The sequence below is a fragment of the Cervus elaphus genome, chromosome 15 (assembly GCF_910594005.1).
Source record: "Cervus elaphus chromosome 15, mCerEla1.1, whole genome shotgun sequence".
Classification (NCBI taxonomy): domain Eukaryota; kingdom Metazoa; phylum Chordata; class Mammalia; order Artiodactyla; family Cervidae; genus Cervus; species Cervus elaphus.
In genome coordinates this window covers 80,093,447-80,112,584 of record NC_057829.1, presented here as the reverse complement: position 1 = coordinate 80,112,584, position 19,138 = coordinate 80,093,447, and the positions used below count along the sequence as shown (strand labels likewise).

At 39.0% G+C, this 19,138-nt stretch overlaps 1 long non-coding RNA gene across 3 annotated transcripts in view; it reads right to left on the bottom strand.

Moving 5' to 3' along the window:
- Nucleotides 1-1,266: 1,266 nt before the first annotated feature.
- The window catches only part of LOC122709493, a 35,740-nt gene continuing 17,868 nt past the window's right edge, over nt 1,267-19,138 (bottom strand). For 2 of the 3 annotated variants that reach the window (XR_006345531.1, XR_006345532.1), the window contains exons 2-4: nt 9,785-9,870; nt 6,600-6,760; nt 4,722-5,180 (exon numbers count right to left, since the gene is read on the bottom strand). This is a non-coding gene — a long non-coding RNA (uncharacterized LOC122709493). Of the gene's footprint in view, nt 2,760-4,721; nt 5,181-6,599; nt 6,761-9,784; nt 9,871-19,138 lie in introns of those variants that run through there. The other variant, XR_006345533.1, reaches the window with a different exon arrangement.

Here is a 19,138-nt window from a genome sequence, read left to right as displayed (position 1 = left end):
ATAAAAAGTAACGGTATAGCAGCTAGGCAATGAGGGATGTCCAGTTTGTGGCGATTCTTCCTGAAGGGGAAAAGAAACATAGCAACCAAAAGACAGACATAAATGTATTATGAAAGAAACATTAATAAAAAAAAACCACAGGTAATTAGCATCCCTGATACAGAGAAATTAAAAAATGGAATGGAAAAATAATGAATGCAAGAAGTATTGGATAATACATAGCACTGTCTGAAATGCAGGGAGGACTGAATCCACAATATGTACTGTTCCAGAGATAAAGAAAAAAAATTAATTCAGAATTCTCAACACAATGATATGTCCTGATTAAGTAATTTAAGTTCAATAAGGAAGTAACAAGTCCTCAGTAATCCAGGCATAAAAAGCAAATGACCATTGACCAGGCTGCTCTCAGGCCTCCATGGCAACATTCAAGGTCACAGTGGTGAAAGGACACTCACTTCAAAAAGAAAGAAAAGGAGACCAGAGTACTTCTTTCAGCCAAGGTGCTGGTCAGGCATGTAGGCAAAAAGCAAACATTCTCAGACATCAAAAGAATTTCAAAACACATTTTAAAAATTGATGGAATACAGTGACTTCTCGACAAAACGATTGTACTTGGCTATGAAATCCAGCCAGTTGAGAGATAAATTAAAATCAGGACTTGAACAATGGAATACATGTGGTAAAAGAGCCAGTGGTGACAATAGAATCTTAGACATGAGAGTCTACTTAGATAAAGAATTAATACTAAATCACTGTGTGAACTGTGAACATTTTATAAGTCTTCAAAGGTTAATAATTATAAAACTTACAAAAATTAATAGGGAAAGGGAGTAAAAGAAGGTATGAATGTCCTTAGTTTTCATGGCAGGGAGATAACTGATAGTATGTAAAATTGAAACTTGCAGTTAGAAAATCACAATTACTCCAACCTCCATGTTCTTTCAAAACCTCTTTTCTTAACCTTAGAGAGATCTTTTGAAAAAGAATATCTCTTGTTTCCTTTTATTTCAAGTTCAACATTTCCTTCCACTTCCCTTTAGCTTCTTTTCCTTCTTTTAAATTCGAATAAAATTGACTTTAAGACTTTATATTAAAAATAACATGCATAATTCATATGATCTTTTTCTCATGAATGGATTTTTATACATGTAGATAAATAGATAGATGGTAGATAGATACATGGGTAAATAAGTAGAAATAAATAGATATATAGAAGCTCATTTGTGGATATCAACTGATATAGATAAGTATACACATACAAACATAGTATGATATTTGGAATATTTTTCATCTCATGGTAATAGTTGTAGTGATTTTTAAATACTATTTCATACATCCCTGTATTGATTAAATTTTTAAATTATTATATTTTTATTTATAAAATCAATAAAGTGTTTTTACTTATTAAAATGTTAGAGAAATAGTCATCCTTGAGCTTCCTAGCAGCCAAAGAAAAAAGAGACCTTCATTCAGTTACAGTCTAACCATGCGTGGCATCCATCAGATTAAAATAAACCAACCCAACAAAAGTGCAGCAATTCCTCAGAGGAAATACAACTTTTCCAGGCACTCAGATTTATAGAGTTGACTGGTATGGAAGTGGCATTTTCACAACCTGCCTTCACCGATCAAGCAAAAGGCTCTTTTCACACCCCTCCAATCCTTTCAGATGTGCTCACCTGCCCCAGCTGGAGGAAAGCACCAGATGGCCACGAATTTTGGCCTCTGGTTAGCAAGATGGCCTCTTCTTCAAGATTTATTCACACATGTTAATGATTCCCTCCAGGTGAATTCAGGTTGTGGTAGGCCCAGCTGAAGGAAGGATCCATCTTTTCCCCTCCCCTTTCTCCCACTACACACACACACACACACACACACACACACACACACATATACTCCCCCCCCCTCTCTCTTTCTCTCTCCCCTCCAGTCATAAAAACTCACGTTCAGTTCTCATGTTGATCACCACCAATTCCTCTTGCCTAGAAAATGCTTCATAGTATGCCCATGCCTTTCATCAGGCTGACCATACTCATCCTTTAAGGGCCAGCTTACATATCACCTGCTCCAGGGATCATCCAACTGATCCCCCCAAGTAGATGGAATCAGGTTCTTGGGTTGGGACAAATAACCCACATCTGACTACTCCACAGGTGTTACAGAAGTCAAAGGGGTTTGAAATCCCAAAAGGTCATGACTCATGTACAAACCATATAATGGCTCTAAAAATATAAAGGGTGAAACCATCATTGCCTCTTAGAGCTATGCAGAAAATAATGGGGTAGATAAACTGACATTTTAGATTTCTTTTTAATAGCATGTTGGAAGACTGAAAAATATTTCCATCATAAATTGGGAGACTAGAAATGGCTTTTAAAAAAATGTATGTGTCCATCTAAGATTATACTCTAGGAGGAAAATTTTATCCAAAAAATTACAATCTCCCAGAAACTTAAAAATTGGATTTTGAGAGTCTATCCCATGACCTAATTTACAAAGACTGTATGTCAATATTGTCATAGAAGGTAACTAGAAGTGAGACTTAAAAACATGGCCTGTAAGATACCCTGTAATTCAAAAATGGAAATCAGCACGTGTGGCCACAAATTATTCTCTTTCACTTCCTTTCATCTGAACTTGGTCTTGTGGCTTGCTTTCACCAATAGGACATTGGCAATCATGACACAAGCAGTCTTTAAAAGTGATTGTACATTGAGGGATCTCTCCCGTGCTGCTCCTGGAACCTCACGATTGCCCTAAGGAGAGAAACTTCAGTCACATCAGCCATCCCAGATGAGATCATCATAAACCAGATAGCCTCAGCCAACATATATGCTGACTGCAGACACATAAGCAAGCCCAGTCAAGATCAGTCATGCTTAACACAGACCAGAAGAACCACCCAGCTGAGCCCAGGCTAGATTGTTGACCTACAGAATCATTACCTAAATAATTGGTGGTTGTTTTAAGCCAATAAGTTTGGAGCTGTTTGATATGTGGCAGAAGTTAACTATTTACCTTGTGGCATCCCATAATGACTCAGGAGACAAGGACCCTGCCTCCACCTCACTGTGCAACCTTCAGCAAGTCACTGGACCTTTCTGGTGCACCTAGTTCTTGCACTATAAAATGAGGACAGCCAATTAAATTATCAAACTTAAACGAGCATTAAAAACTCCTTCCAATTCTGTCACATTCTGTGATTCTAAATCTCAATCACAAATACTCATGAGTGCAGTTAAAATTCTTTGAACTGAGCTGAGGCATAGCTGAGTCTCTGGAGTTTTCTTGCCTCGAGGCAAGAGATTCTGAGATTTGCTTACCTGACCTATGAGCATAAACATAAAATGCTTCTTCAGCATTTTATGATCTTGCTGGACTCTTAGGCTAAAATATGAAGTTGAAAAAAGCTGACCAGAAAGAAACTATAACTGATCCTGGCATGCAAAGAAAGGAAATTACTATCAAATCTAAATCCAGAAAGAACTTTCTGCTGGGATGTGAGGCTTTCAGAAAATGCATACACAGGGTTGGGACTATGCCTTGTGGAAGAGAAAGCCCCCAGATTGCAAAAGGAAGAAAAATCTTAATGAATCTTATGAATTTGCAGAACCCCAAAATTCATATTTTTATTTATCTAGAAAGTGACCCAATGATTTTCTTTTTAAAAGTTATCTAGGAAAAAAATGGAAACAGGAGCAACATGTGTTGGTTTTCTTTGTTTTCTTCAGTGATTGAAATAGATCATAATGACCCTCTAAATGCTCTCTGAATGGAACTGATATTTCATGAAGTTGCATTCTTGGAACTGGGGCTGGAAGCAATAAAAAGTATATATTAGCCAAGAGTAATTTTATTTTTCTATTTCAGTATCATTGCTTAGAAGGACCCACTACTGAGGTTGCTGGTGCATCTGGGAATGAGTTTGCAGGAGAGAAGCAGGGAAAATGGATACTTTTCCAGAAAAGAGTCATTAGCATGAATTTCACAAACTGGACTATGTAAACCCTAGGGGTTACTGCCTAAGTGTACACAAGCCCACAGAATCCACTGGCTGAATCTTCCAGGAGCATAATTTTTACTTGAAAGGTAAAACATCAAACATCAAAATGTGTCCTTCTTCTAGCATGTGTCTTCTGGAGTAGCCTCCTTCATCAGGGCTACTGATGTGACTAAGGGTGAAAGGCCAATATTAGACAATCTAACATATCCACAGGGTAAGCATTTCAAAGTGTCATTTTCCTGAGTAAAGAAAATCATCAAAAGCACTGCATTTCCTCTGAGAGATGGTCTGGGGCTAAAATGTTGGTTCCTTATCTGGACATACCTTATACCTTCCTGGACCTGAGAAGCAATTCTAGAGATAGACCTTTGTTATTGGTGTTTTTCAGTCGCTAAGTCATCTCCAGTTCATGGACTGCAGCATGCCAGGCTTCCCTGTCCTTCACTATCTCTCGGAGTTTGCTCAAACTCGTGTCCATTGAGTCAGTAATGCCTTCCAGCCATCTCATTCCTCTGCTGCCCCATTCTCCTCTTGCCCTCAAATCTTTCCAGCACTGGGTTCTTTTCTAATGAGCCGGCTCTTGGCTTCGGATGGTCGAAGTATTGTAGCTTCAGCATCAATGCTTCCAGTGAATAATCAGGGTTGATTTCCTTTAGGATTGACTGACTGGATCTCCTTGCTGTCCAAGGGACTCTCAAGAGTCTTCTCCAGCACCACAATTCAAAAGCATCAATTCTTCAGTGCTCAGCCTTTTTTATGGTCTAACTCTCACATCCATACATTACTACTGGAAAAACCATAATTTTGGCTATATGGAACTTTGTCAGTAAAGGCCTGAATCTCTCAAAAGCCATTCAAGGAACTTATTAAAAAAAAAAAAAAAAACTAGGTCATGCATTCATCTTAGGAAACACTACTTAAGAACAAGGAAAGAATTTCAATGAATCCACCCAATGGTTACCAGCAAAGTGTACGTTTCTGATCTTAAGGAGCTCTGATCACTGACAATGGAATGATTTGATAAGTTGAAACTTCACCCAGTCGCCTCTCCTCCTGGCTCTTCTTTGGTGTATTTATTTTTTCAGCAAACATTTTCTTGAGCTTTGACTTTGGGCCAAGACTGTTCTGGGCACCTGAAGTTCAAAGGTCCCTCTCTGGTGGAGTGGATATCCACCTGGGGAGAAAACATCATATGAGTAAGTACACGAACATTTTTACAAGGATCTCACACTCTTTAAGTGTGTATTAAGTCATGCCCACATTCATGAGATTTCATAGAAAAACAAAAATAATCTCAATCATTTTAAAATCTGCATTACTGAACCAACCACTTGTAAGCTGTTTCCATTCAAGTAATCTATATAGTTTCAGAGTCTATCACAGCCCAAAGAGTTGTCATCACTTTAGATCCATCTCCTTTCATTCTGAGTTATCTGACAGTACAATTCAATTACAATGCAAACAAATTGCAGAGAGAAATTGAAGAGTTTACCAAAGATGTAAGATTTTATGAGGTTGATGAGAGAAATACTTAAACTTCACGCCAAGCCAATGACAGATGGGTCTCTCACAGTTCATCAGGTAACAAAGGGAAGGGGCGGGGGCTGGCAGAGGTGATGAACTGGTGGTCAAAACAGAATGGCTGGGTCATCAAGTGGTTTAGGAAAGCCTTTAGAAGCTCTAAGCTTTTTTTTTTTTTTAAACAATAAACAGTTTTCTTTATGTTTGTGTTGTGAAGATATAAAGAAACATGAAACTAGGGAAGCCGTATCATGCCACTATCCAATTTTGTCATTAAAAACTACATTCCTCAAAATTATCAACACATGACCTTGTTCATTCTAAAACCACAATGTGTGATGGAAATTAGACTCTAAAACTGGAAAGAATTAGATTAAAATAAATTTATTTTTATGGTGTATAGGTTCAGTTCTCAAGCTAAAGTCTGAATCCAAATTTTTTTTTTTTAAATCCCCTCTGTTGCCTATGAAATATTGGCTCCCTTGTTAAGTGAACTTGCTCTTTCCAGGTATGATTACCCATGGATAACAAGGCCTCCTGTCATCACACTGGTGTAAGTGCTCTAAAGGAGAGTACAGAGGGCTCTGAGACCCCAAGGGGTCTTAGCTAGTCTAGGGAAGTGAACCACAGCTGAGACTTGAGGGATAAACAGAGACTAGAGGTGAGAATATGCCTGGAGTGGGTGGCAAGGCAGGCTGGCAAGGTCTAAGAAGTGAAAGAAAGCCAGCATGGCCAGAGGCAGATACAGGAGATGAGTCAGCAGACACGGGCAAGCACCAGGATGTTTCTTTTCACCAAAGGAGCAACAGGTCACCATTGTAGGATTTCAAGTAGGAAGGTGACAGATTTCTGATTTAAAGAAACTCTTGTGGGTACCACATGGCAGGTACCATCTTACCTCTTGTCACTAGCAAAGCCTCCCTGGACATCTTGTTTCTTCACAGACCCAAAACCTTGTTCAAAATTCCCAGACTGGAATCAGACTTTCCAGCTTTAGGGCCCCACTAAGGGACACTGCTTCACTGCAGGTTCATAAGACAGTGATGAAGCCCAGTGAGAATGAGTGACCCACCTGGCATTTTGTGTTGGGAGTCTTTAAGGTCTCCACTTCCAACGATGAGACAGTACCAGGGACTGGAAATACCTTCTTACCTTAACCAAAAAAATGGAGAAGATGCCAAAACAAAAATTTTTTTTCAGAACTTGGGCAATAGGAAGCTCAGCCAGTGATCCCTGAAAGAAGGGAAATAAGTAAAATGAGCCCTGTGATTGGCCCAGCTTGCCACTGGAGTTCCTAGACCATGGCACAAGGTGGGGAAACTCAAATGAGTCCAGCAATATAGCTGAGTTGAAGAGACACAGTTATGAATTTGGGGAGGCCAAGGTGGCTGGAATTTGAAGGATGGGGTACCTGTGAAAAAACAGAGGCACAGAAAGGAGAAAGCTACAGAAAGAACTGTCCACTTACCTGCTCCCCTTGAGCCTTTAACTGAGTGCTGATCAGTGCATGCATGTGCAGAAGTTACTCAAGAAGGTGTCAGGGAGAGGGTGGTGAACCTCAGGATAGGACCAAGCAGGACAATCACCAGAGTTCACACTTGGCTGGGAAGCGTCTGTGTTCCCATCAGCCAGAGAGGAACACTCATAATATACAGGCATCAAGTAGGGACCCAAAAAGGTATTTTTTGTCTCAGTACTAGAGAAAAATTAGCCCTGGTCTAAAGGTTGCTTCTCTCCACCCAACAAAGCTTAAAAACAAACCCCAGAAATACCAAATGGCTTTTAAAGAATTTATCTGTATCCCAGAACAAAGTCAAGAATATTTAAAGGAATACAAAATGTCAAGCACTACCCATGGTAAAAAGTGACAATGTCTGGCATCCAATCAAAAATTATCAGGCATGCCAAGAAGTAAGCAAATACAATCCATAATGAGGAGAAAAATCAATCAACAGAAACAGACCCCAAAATGACACAGATGATAGAATTAGTAGGTGAGAGTCCAGCGTTCTCATCTGAAGACTTCCACAAGAATAATCAGTAGAGACAGGCACAAAGAGAAGTGGTCTTGTGATAGCCATCAAATGAAAGGCACTGGATCATCAAGAGTGAGAATGAGTCTACGCAAAGGGTTTTAATCTCACCTCAAGTTTCCTAGAGCTCAGAAACTCCTCTCAACAGAGACTGATGGTTCTATTACAACTTTTAGACTGAGTGGAACTCATTTCAATTATTAAATCATTTGAAATTAGAATGTTCCTTGAGGGACAAGAAAGGCATGAGTAAGTCTGAGCAAAGTCCATTAGAAAATCAATCTATTTAGCAGCCTTTCAAAAATATTCAATCGAGTGTATTATCAGGCATTAAATCAGCATTACTTTTTATTAGAAAGATAGAATATTCTGGTTCGGCAACAGCTCTCATTCAAACCTCTACTTCGTTTCACTATCTGTTATCTATTCTGCCATCCATATCTGCTGTTTAAATCATGAGGAAAAATTATTTGAAAGACAAGCCCTCTATGACAACTGAAGAATATTCTCCATTGCAGTGTGTTATATTATTGCTGAGCTGTGTTAACATGTAAATTCTTTTCTAAAGTCAAGTGCAGGAATACAACATCAGGAGCTAGCAATTTAAAAAATGAAAACTCTCAATACATATTCAAAATGACTAGTTGTGGGAATAACCTTCCCCACAATGGGAGCACAGGTAATTTTTACCATCCTCTGACTATAAAGTGGGAACCCAAATTCTCAGCCTTGACTTTTCCAGGTGATGTCATTCCTCTTATTTTCTTTATTTGATACCTGTATTACAACATAATGTATGCTTTCTCTAACAAGTAAATCCATGAAAGATACAAAAGGAAAAGCTAATAATCTTCCAATCACATTCACAAACCCTATTAATACCCAGGAGGATATTGTCCATATCCATACAAATGCAGTTAGATTACAGATACAAGCATGGCCTTGGTTTGGTTTGATTTTATTTTTACGAATATAAGATCATACTGTAGATATTACTTGAGAGTGTGCTTCTGACACTTAATATATCATAGACCACTCCACATCAACACTCTAATTTATTATTAATCATGATTGATTAGTTTATCAATCTTGTTTTAAAAGACTTCTTTTAGAATTTTTTTTTTTTTTTTGCTATGACAAATAATCCTAGAGAAAAATATCCTTATTTGTCTGTCCCAGAAGCAGAAAATCCATAGGTCAAACTACCTGTAGATTAGATTTCCTCAAAGCATATTGCAGGGTCAAACGTATATGTGTATTTATTCTTAATAGCTATTGTCAGATTACTTTCTTCAAAAAGATAAAGTTTGCAACAATACAATGTATATCAGAAGTGAATTACAGTGCCAGGACCCTTTCAACTGTCCTCTGGAAGTTTGAGAGAGTTACTTAACCTCTCAGAGGCCCCCCAAATGGTAATATAATAATATGCACATGAGAGTGACCTGGATGCACTCAATATATGGAAAGTGTTGAGGGTATTATTATTGGTAATTTTAGCATCATCATAATTAATCTACTATCTTTTCAGATTAGTCGAGTGAAGGTTTTAAATTACAAGCAATGTCATGTTGAGATAAAACAAAATGCATTTATTCGGGGCATCCAGGAAAAATAGAACTGCCTATCAAACGGTTTTTATAGTGTTACAAAAAACAGTATTGTTTTAAAGCCTAATATTTAAAGCCTATTCATGAGTTGTTTCTATTCTTGGTCTACTGTTCCACATCTTAACGCCTGTCTAGTTTTTTTGTTTTTTTTTTAACTACTGCCCTTTAGAAAACTATGTTGAAAAAGTTTCTTTAGGAAATCAAGTGTGGTCAAGAAGACCATGCAGAGACCAGCCTTTGCAACTTAAACTGACCAGGGTGGTGTTGGTGAGGACTTAAGACCCTAGTAAAACTGTCCAAGCCATGGAGGCGGGTGTTGAGGTTGAACAAGCACAGACCCTGGCAGTAGCAAGGCCTGGGATGACCCCTGTCCCTCTCAGAGTGTGACCTCAGGAAATCATTCCACTTTGCAGAGCCCCGTTTCTTCATCTGTAAGTTGGGTACAAGAGTGTCTTCCCTGGCACTGTGGTTATGAATGTTTTAATGGAACATTCCCTAAGGAAACTGTCTACAGGTGAGGTCAAGGTGACCAATGGCCAAGCTTCAGGAAAACAAAGGAGGGACGCATGGTCAGAGGTCCAGGCTCAATGGGTGGGTGCCAGGGTTGTCCTCACCTTAGCAGAGGGGCTCCTGGGAAGATCTGCAGTCAGGATGACCCATGGTCTCTCTTTCAGCATCTCCAGCATCATCTCCTGGCCTCCTGTTTTCCCAAATACAAGAAGGACAGAGAAACCATGTGATTAGATACTCATGGTCAGCATCCTCTTTGTCTGGTTGGTTTTTGCCATCTCTGCCTGTTTGAGCTCAACCCCAGAGCCCAGGAAACTCAACTGGAGGCTCTGATTCCTGGCATGATCCTACCCCAAGTCCCTGCTCACTGGGAACCCCAGGCTGTGACCAGTTCCAAAGTAACAGCCTTTTCTGACAGGTTGGCTTCCTTTGTCCCTACCACTTCCCAGCAGGTGAGCTGGAAGCATAACCCCACACTGTAAAACCCGATATCCCAAAACGGGCCTCGGCAAAATCTTCTGTCAGCATCCTCTCCTGGTCCCCACCAGGCCCCCAGGGCATCCTCAGGCCTCATGAAGCCAAGAGCCATCACTTTGCTTGTGTCCCTATTGTAGTTTCTAAGAAAACAGGAGGAAACCTGCATTTTTGATATTACACAACAATCTCAGCCGTTTTCTGTTGTTTTCATGATGACTGGAAAGGCCCGTGGGTGTCATCCAAAGTGGAAGTGGTCGCTGGGAGACAGAGAACGTAATCTCGTTCTCTCTCTCTCTCTCCCCCTCCCCATCCCCCAAGGAGGCCAGTCCTGTCTGTCTCACTTGGAAGCACAGGAATTCCAGAGCTGGAGGTACACACTCTGAGAAGGCCACAACATCTAAAAATCTGTCTGTTTTAGCCCAGGAACCATCTCACTCTATCCACAGGCCATGCAGGAATCTGCCATTAGCTAATAATAGCATTACCAATCCTGAAGCGAAAAGGAAAAAAAAAGACTCTAATACTTCGTCTTAGCAGCTGATAATGCAAAACAGGGTGGCATTTGGAGGCCTAGGACGATGCCAGTCTCCAGGGAGAGAAAGGTGTTAACTTCTAATAGCTTTTCAGTAATAGCCAAGCATCTGCAGTCCCCTATAAAAAGGGGGGGTTTTTAAAAATTAATCGAGCTGAATGTGCTTCACACTGAGGAGAATGCCAGATTAATAAGTGCATTAAGGGCCGCTTTGGATTGGAAATAATTATGGATGATGACAAGGAGCAGAGGGGGCACGGGTGCGCTCACAGGAATGCATTTTAAAAAGCAGTTTAAAGAGCCTTCAGATGTTGGTATTATCCTGCATGACCAAATTAAGAGCAAATGAGAAAAGTTTATCTGGCATTTTGGAGTATTGAAAGGGCTTAGTGTTATAAATTATACAGTATGAGGATAGGAAATGGTGAGTAAATTCACGTTAAATATTATTGGCAGTTTAAATAGCAACTGCTTTATAAAGCATTAAATACTTTAATTTGGAATTAAAAATCCAAACCACAACATCCCCCAACACCAAAAATATTTCAAGATTGTTTCAGTTATTTATTTGCCAGCACAATAATTAGAAGTTGCCTTGATCAAAAATTAATCTCCACCATGTCCAATTTGAGCTATCAGTCTTGCGTGAGTGTGGTCTGTCTGTGCCTTGGAACTGGTTCAGAACTCGTAAGACAGGAAATGTCAAATGCTCTTCCAATATCTTAATCAGTCATTGGAAGAGCACATTGTAGTCACAGCCTGGGCTGAGGTTTATCAGTATTTAATCTGGCCCACTTCAGGCTTTCCTTTCTGGCAGTGCTTCAGATAGCCGAAACTGGCCACTGATGGAAACTAGGAAATCCAAGTTCACAGTTAGGCACATTCAAGCAAATGATATGTCTGTGGTGAGGGAGAGTCACTCATGCCAAGGGGGTAGCGTCCCTAGAGGTCCAACACTGTATCATGAACATTCTCATCTTTGCTGATGGATGGGTGCCTTTCCTGAGAAACAATTGGGCAAAATTTCATAAAATTCTTCAAAAGATATGTACCTAACAATCCAGTTTCTACTAGTTTGTCCTACTCAGAATAAAAGCACAAAGATGTATGTCCAAGTGTATTTATTGCTTCATCACTACTAACAGCAAAAGCAAATATTAAGTCATCTAAATGCCAAAAATAGAAAACAGTTTTAACAAGGCACAACACATACATAAAATACAATGCAATTATTTTAAAATTGTGTTGTAGATTCCTGGTTTCCACTTATAGATGGAAAGATCTGAAAAGAGCTTCATTCCTATTCTTATAAGAAAAAAAATACACAGAAGTTGCAAGATTGCTACATTTCTTAAACCCATCAGAAACCTGAGGTCATAGGACAGCCGGCCACCTGAAAATCTGGAGAAAGACAGTGCCTAGAGGGAGAGATAAAGCAAGAGAACTTGCTTAACTGGGGCAGACACAGACAGACACCTAAGAAGAGGGGAAAAAAGAGAGACAGAGGAAATATATGAAGAAATAAAAGCTAAGAATTTTCTAAAATTAATGACAGACACTAAACTACAGATCCAGAAAGGTCAGAGAACACCAAGTAAAATACAGTCAAAAGAAAAGCAAAATATACTACCTAGGTACATAAGAGGGAAGGGGGAAAATTCTGAAGACAGCCAGAGAAAAAGACTTTTTAGCTACAGAGGAAATAAGATAATAATTACAGCACTGATCAGAAACCATGCAAGGAGAAGATAATGAACTGATATCTTTAAAGTACTGAAAGTTAGAAAAACACCTGTCAACCCAGAATTCCATATCCAGCACAAATTTTTTTTTTAATGAAAGGGAAATAAAGACATTGTCAGGGAAACAGAAACAGAAAATTCATTGCCAAGACACTTATAGTAGAAGAAAAGTGAAAGGAAGTTCTTCAGGCCAAAGGACTATGATATCAAACAGAAACTTGTCTCTAAACAAAGATATGGAAAAGAGAAGGTAAAACAAAATATATTTTTCTTAACTTTAATTGTTCTAAAAGATAACTGACTCTCTAAGGCAAAATATAGTAGCAGTGTGTTATGTGTTTATAACATATGTAAATATAAACTGTATGCACATATAGTACAAAGAATTGGAGTGAGGAATTGGGAACACTATACTGTTGGAAGTCCTTATACCATACATGAAATGGTATGTTATTTGAAAGCAGACTCTGATTAGCTAAAAACACATATTTTAAGCCCTAGGGAAGCTACAAACAATCTAAAAGAGGTATAAATTATAAATCAATAGAAAAGAAAAAGAAATTTATTTAAAAATACTCAACCTAAAGAAAGAAGCACAAGGGGAAAAAAACACAAACCAAAACCCTCAATCTGAATCTTACATTGTATACAAAAATGAATCCTAAATGGATTATATGCCTAAATTTAAATATAGAGCTATAAAATTTGTAGATGAAAATGAAAAAAATCATTGTGACCTAGGGTTAACAAATATTTCTTAGATATTTTAACAAAAGCACAATCTATGAAAGAAAAACATCTAATAAATAAACCTTATTAGAACTAAAAAACTTGTTTTGCAAAAGACACTGTTAAGAAAATTAATATGCTGGTCACAGAGTAGGAAAAAATATTTGCAAATCACATTTCTGACATAAGATTTGTATCCAGAGTATGTAAAGAGTTTTCAAAACTCAGCAATATGGAAACAACAATGCAGTTAAAAATGGGGCAAAAGACATAAACAAAAGATGTTTTAGGGATTATATAAACTTATGTTAAAAAGATACAAAGAAAAACCTTACCAAAGAAGATATAGAAATGATAAGTAAGCTTATGAAAAGATGTTCAACATCATTAGTCATTAGGAAAATGCTACTTAAAACCACAATGACATACCACTTATATGTCTAATAGAATGGCCACAGTTTTTAAAATTTTGAAATGAAAATACCAAGCATCAGTGAGAATGTAGAGAACTGGAACTTTCATACATCGCTGAAGGGAGTTCAAAGTGGTATAACCACTGCAGAAAACAGTTTGGCAATTTCTTAACAAAAGTTAAATATGCACATAACATGATTGAGCATTTCCATACCCAGGTATTTATGCAAGAGAAATAAAATTTTACATCCACACACCAAAAAAACTATACATAAATATTTAAAGTAGTTTTATTTGTAATTGCCAAAAACTGGAAATAACCCACATATATACTTCAACTAGTAAATAGAAAAAAAAAATCAACCTGTGGTACATCCATAATGTGGAATGAAAGAAAGTGGAAGTGTTAGTCAGTCAGTTGTGTCCAACTCATTGTGACCCCATGGACTATAGCCCACCAGGCTCTGTCCATGGAATTCTCCAGCAAGAATGTTGGAGTGAGTTGCCATTTCCTTCTCCATAATATGGAATACTCTTCAACAATGTAAAGAAAATAAATTGATGCACATAAGAAGGCATGCAAATTTTAAATGCACTTGTTAAGTGAAGGAGATCAGACCCCAAAAGTGACGTAATGTATGATTCCATTTACATGACATTCTAAAAAGTGGTAGAAGTATAGAAATGGAAACAATTTGGTGGGACTACTATAAAGGGACTATGTGAAGAAATTGCTGCAGATAATGACCTGTTCTATATGATACTAGAATAATGGACATTAACTCCATGAATTTATCAAAAGCCGTAGAACTGTAAAGAGTGAATTTTACTGCATGTAAATGGCAACCCACTCCAGTATCCTTGCCTGGAAAATCTCATGGACAGAAGAGCCTGGTGGGCTGCAGTCCATGGGGTCGCAAAGAGTCAGGCACGACTGGGCGACTAACACTAACACTTAACTTCAAAAACTCAGCATGTGGAGGGTACCCTCAAGCAGAAGACCTAGCATAATAAGTCAAGCTGACTGTATTACAAATGAACCATACAACCACGCTGAAGGGGGTGAGAAAAAAACAACTAACCTACTTTGGGAAACAAAATGTTGACTGGATATTTTTAGGTCAAAGACAAAAGAACTGTACACAAATACTATATTTTTGTTACAGGAAGAGTTAGCTATTCTGATACTGCTTTATGTGTATAGACTAGTTGAACAATTACGTCAACATATTGTAGATTATGAGAGCCTGGCTTCTCATGTCAGAGGAAATTGAAAATAAGGAAAGTGAGAAAGCTAGAATGAGCCCTGCAGTGTTAGATTTGAACAAGAGGTATCAGCATTAACTCAGGATATGTTTAAGAAATGAAAAAAAGTGTGTGTGTGTGCGTGTGTGTGTGTGCACCAAATGCATATCTCCAAGCTTTGTCTGCTGAATGGGCTTAGAAGCAAGTGAGGACATCTAGCCAGATCTTGATTTCTAAATATCACTCTCCAGTAAAATGAACTAAAGCTCCTGGGAAAACCAGTTGATTCCAAGACTGGTCATAGAAAATATACAGTTCTTTGTATATACATGAAGCACTTCCAGGTGCCAGAAAGTAACAAAGTGCTCAAAAGAAGTTTGGGGAGGTGGGAGGTAGACCTGATGAAAAGGCATAGGAACCAACCAGAAAGCACTCCCGAGGTTCAAACCAAAACAATTAGCGCAACAAAATAAAGGTAGCATTGGATTATAACCATAAAATAGAACAAATATCTATGGGGTCATACTAATATGAATAAATTAATCAACAGGAAAGGAAAGAAGGAAGGGAGGGAAAAGGAAAGGAAGGAAGGGAGGGACCGGGGTTGGCATGGGGGGAAGACAGGGAGGAAGAAGGAAGGACTGGCCTCTTTACTGAAGAATTTCAATTAATAAACAAAGGAATGAAGCAGATAGAAAATCATCATTAAATTATCACAGTAATAACTGTTGCAATTTATATCCACTGGTGGATGCTATAATCAGCAGACTAACACTGAGCAAAAAAGGATATTTGCAAACTCCCAAGGTATCTCCCTCAAGATTCACTCATTGCAAAGGGAAAAATGACTTTACATTGGAGGGACATCCGGCAGACATCACTTTAACCAACCAATCAAGGTTAACATCACCAGTAAGGGGACATAACAACACCATGCACCCCTCAAGATTAATGGGTGAGGAACACATGGGATATTCTTACCAAAAAAATACAACTTCAATCCAATCATAAGAAAACATCAGAAAAACCCAAATTGAGAGGCCATCTGCAAAATAACTGACCAGTATGCTTCAGTAGGGTCAAAGTCATGAAAAATAAGCTGAAGAACTATCACAGATGAGACACTAAGACAAAATGAAATGCAATGTAGGATCCTGAACTGACTTGGGACAGAAGGGGATAGTAGGGGGAAAACTGGAGAAGTCCAAATAAAGTCTGTAGTTCAGTAATATTAATTTCTGAGTTTTGATCATCATGTCATGGTTGTGCAAGATATTAACATCAGGGGAAGCTTGGCAAAGGCCATACGGGAGCTCTCTGTACTATTTTGCAACCTTTTCACTGTCGAAAATTATCTCCCCCAAAACTTAAAAATTATATAGATGTAAATATGTATTTACAGACACAAACGATTTTCACAACACTGCAGGAGGAAAAGCAAATCACAAAATAGGCATCTATAATATGTATGTTTAGTTATCAAGACAAGTATGTACATGCACATATTTATTGTTCAAATGTGTATATAAGTACATGTGTGCTATGTAACTTCAGTCGTGTCCAACTCTTTGCAACCCCAAGGAGCCTGCCAGGCTCCTCTGTCCCTGGGATTCTCAAGGCAAGAATACTGAAGCGGATTGCCATGCCTTCTTCCAGGGGATCTTCCCAGCGCAGACCCATGTCTCTTGCATCTCCTGCATTGGCAGTCGGGTTCCTTACCATTAGTGCCACCTGGAAATCCCGTAAACATGTGTTTATGGGCGTCCCTGGTGGCTCAGATGGTAAAAAATCTGCCTGCAATGCAGGAGATCCAGGTTCAATCCCTGGGTCAGGAAGACCCCTGGAGAAGGGGATGGGAACTCGCTCCAGTATTCTTGCCCAAAGAATTCCATGGACAGAGGCGCCTGGTAGGCTACAGTCGTGGAGTCACAGAGAACTGGACATGAATGAGCAACTAACACTTTCACTTTCACATACCTGTTTATATACACATACCTGTTTATATTTGTAATTGTATAAACATATACATATTAATATATTATATCATACACAAAATATAAAATAATACCAAAGTGGTGTTGTTCATTTTGCAGAGTGAGTGGGATGGTGGGTGTTATTAATTTTTTTGTTTGTCTTTTTTTTTCTTATGCCATTACTCAATTTTATTGCATATATTTGAAATTTTATCATTTCAATATTTATGTGCAATCCAAGGATGAAGCTGAATTGGGAAATCTGGGAAAGACCCAGCTGCAGGATTCAGCTCCAATGGGTGTGTCGTGAAGATGCTGTGGTCATCATCTTCTTTGAATCCAGTCTCTATTGTTTTACCTCAAAGCAACAACACAGGTGATATCGAAACTTTCTCCCCTTCTTTGATTTCTATCTCCTATCAGGTATCCGACCTCTACGGATGGAGTTTCTGAGATCTTCTGTTCTCCACAAATGCCATCCATTAGCATTCGAAGGTCCCCAAGTCCTCTTGGCAGCCCAAAGCACAAACATCCTTGGGTACATAGGAAAGTGTAGAGAGGTGGTTGTTGAACACTTGACCTCTTGGCAGAGAGGAGAAAAAACATAAGGAATTGGTCTAGGCACTTCCTTTATGATAGAAAAAGGGTGATGAAACAGAGATGTGACTTACATTTCAGACGTCAAAAGGAAATTGAATCCTTCATTCAAAACTTTCCATAATCTGAGTCCTCAGCTCCAAGACACCGAGGGTTTTTCCAAAGATTGGCAGCCATTTGTTTTACTCACTGTCTTTGGGAAATGATTCTGCCTGCTCAGATTTACAATAAATTTAATTTAGGCCCAGTATTCCATGATTTCATAAGAGAAAGCAGATAGTAGAGGCTGAGGCAGGGCTTCCCTAGGAGAGGAGGACAGACACAAAGAGGGCAGACGCCACAGCTAGAACCACTCTCATTACATGACTCCTGACACAGTGGACACAAGCGCTGGCCCCTCGGAATTTCAAATCCAACTTCTCGGAGATTTGTTTTTCTCCTGAAACAATTTCTGGCAGCTTTTGATCTTCTAAACTGAAAAAAAAATCAAAGAAATCTGTTTCTCTAGAGTATTAATAGCAAAGGCATTTCTGGATGCTGCAAAGTAAGAAAGGAACATAATAGCATCTCGTTTTATTCATCTTCAAAGCAAACTAAATATAGTTTTAAAAAATAGAAGCAGGATACCCTACAGATTTTTGAAGGGATGGAATAAACCTCTTTACACAAGAAAAGATGACATGAAATTTATTTTGAAGGACATTCACTGGGCTCTTGTCTGCTTAATACCTACAAGTGGGCTGTTAGAAGGGATGTAGTAAAAATATCCAATCATTCGGGGAACTTGCAGGCTCCACTATTTTCATCAATATCAGGCACTGCTTCTCTTACCCTGCTGGGATGTCACTACCATCTGTCCCCCAAAACACAATACAGGTGTCAGACTTTTCTAAGGAGCAGATGTCTAGCCAATGTACCTGAAAACCTGAGCAGCATCTTCATGTCTCCCATAATCCAAATTCAATCTTTACTCCCCCATCTGGCCACAAGTCTGGGAGTGGGAGTCAAAGTTATGTTTGTATTTAGCTGGCTGTGGATGGCAAGGCACATGTGTGTGCAGAAAATAGTTCTGGAAGTGCAACTATGGGACAGATGCTTCTCTAGGCACTGGAGATAACAGAAGTGCTTGCAAACAAGCACAGAAGCTGATTTCTGATTGTGACATGCACTGCAAAAGAAAGAAATGAGAATATATGATGCAGAGTACTAGTGGCATAGGACGCTAATTTACAGAGGGTCTGTCAGAGGAGGAGACTCTATGCTAAGAGCAGAAGGCTAAGATGCCAGCCTTGCAAAGACCTGGGGAGAAGGCTGCTCCAATCCAAGGAGCAGTAAGTGCAAAGGTCCTGAGGTCCTACAGCAGCCCTCCCATATTTCACATTAGCACTTACCTTTCCAGCACACACCTACAGTGCTCTACTGCAAACTCCCGAAAGTCTCTGCCTGAGGGCTCTCTGTTGGATGGTGCCTTGAACAGATCAGAAAGGCCAGGAAGTGACTGTCCCTAGGAGCAGCCTTCAGCCAACACCCTATAAGAATTGATGGGTAAATACTCCAGCTTCCTCACCCTTATGATTCCCCATCAGGATCGAGTTCCAACTGCTCTCAGCAATGAGCTGCTGTAATGAGACACACTTGGCTTCCTTTCCTTCCTTTCTCAGCCTTACTGCTCTGCTCTGCCTCTGCTGCTTTCTAAGATCACCTCCCACATCAACTGCTAGGACTCAAATTGCTAACCTCAGAGCCTAC